The sequence below is a fragment of the Chinchilla lanigera genome, unplaced genomic scaffold (assembly GCF_000276665.1).
Source record: "Chinchilla lanigera isolate Chin_1 unplaced genomic scaffold, ChiLan1.0 scaffold00088, whole genome shotgun sequence".
Lineage (NCBI taxonomy): Eukaryota > Metazoa > Chordata > Mammalia > Rodentia > Chinchillidae > Chinchilla > Chinchilla lanigera.
Window position 1 is genome coordinate 1,958,173 of NW_004955489.1, and position 617 is coordinate 1,958,789.

Consider the following 617-nt stretch of genomic DNA (forward strand, 5'->3'; position numbering starts at 1 on the left):
CCGCTCCGGGGCTCTGCTCCGGGCGCGCACTCGGGGTCCCGGCCCGGCCCGGTCGGCGCTGGCCGAGGGTCCCGGCAGGTCCCGCCGCCGCGCTACAGACGGTTATGGTAATGAGCGGCTGCGTCTAGCGCGGAGCGCGTGAAACCCGTCAATCCTGTTTGCCATTTCCCCGCGGATTTCCGCGCAGAGGCTCTGCAGGATGCCCCCGGGGCGAGCGAGCGAACATGACAGCGCCGCGCTCGCCTCCTCCCTGCGCGCCCGCCGCCGCCGCGCCTCGGCACGCGGGGCGCCCTCCCTCACCCCGCCAGCCCGCCCCTGCTCCCTCCTTCCCGCTCCCTCTCCCCTTCCGTCTTCCCGCCCTCCCCTCCCCTCCCCTCCCGCGCGGTGCCCGGGGACGCGCGGGCCCAGCTCCAGCCCGCAGCCAGACCCCACGCGCTCTCGGCTCCCGCCCTGCGCCCCGGCTCGGCTCCAGCGGAATAATGCATCCACTCTGCAGCCTTCTGAGACGCCTTGCCTTTATTTGGCTTAGTTTTGTTGTTGTGTGTGCTCGTGATTAAAAAAAAAAAAAAAAAATCCGTGCCTTTCCCACCCTTTGCAAAAGACTTTCTTCTCCTCTG

General features: G+C 68.6%; 1 protein-coding gene across 1 annotated transcript in view; it reads right to left on the reverse strand.

Moving 5' to 3' along the window:
- Sertad4 (SERTA domain containing 4) overlaps positions 1-262 on the reverse strand; it is a gene marked incomplete in the record, with an annotated part of 10,616 nt that extends 10,354 nt beyond the window's left edge. Inside the window, 1 exon segment of the mRNA XM_005404520.2 lies at positions 1-262.
- Positions 263-617: the final 355 nt, after the last annotated feature.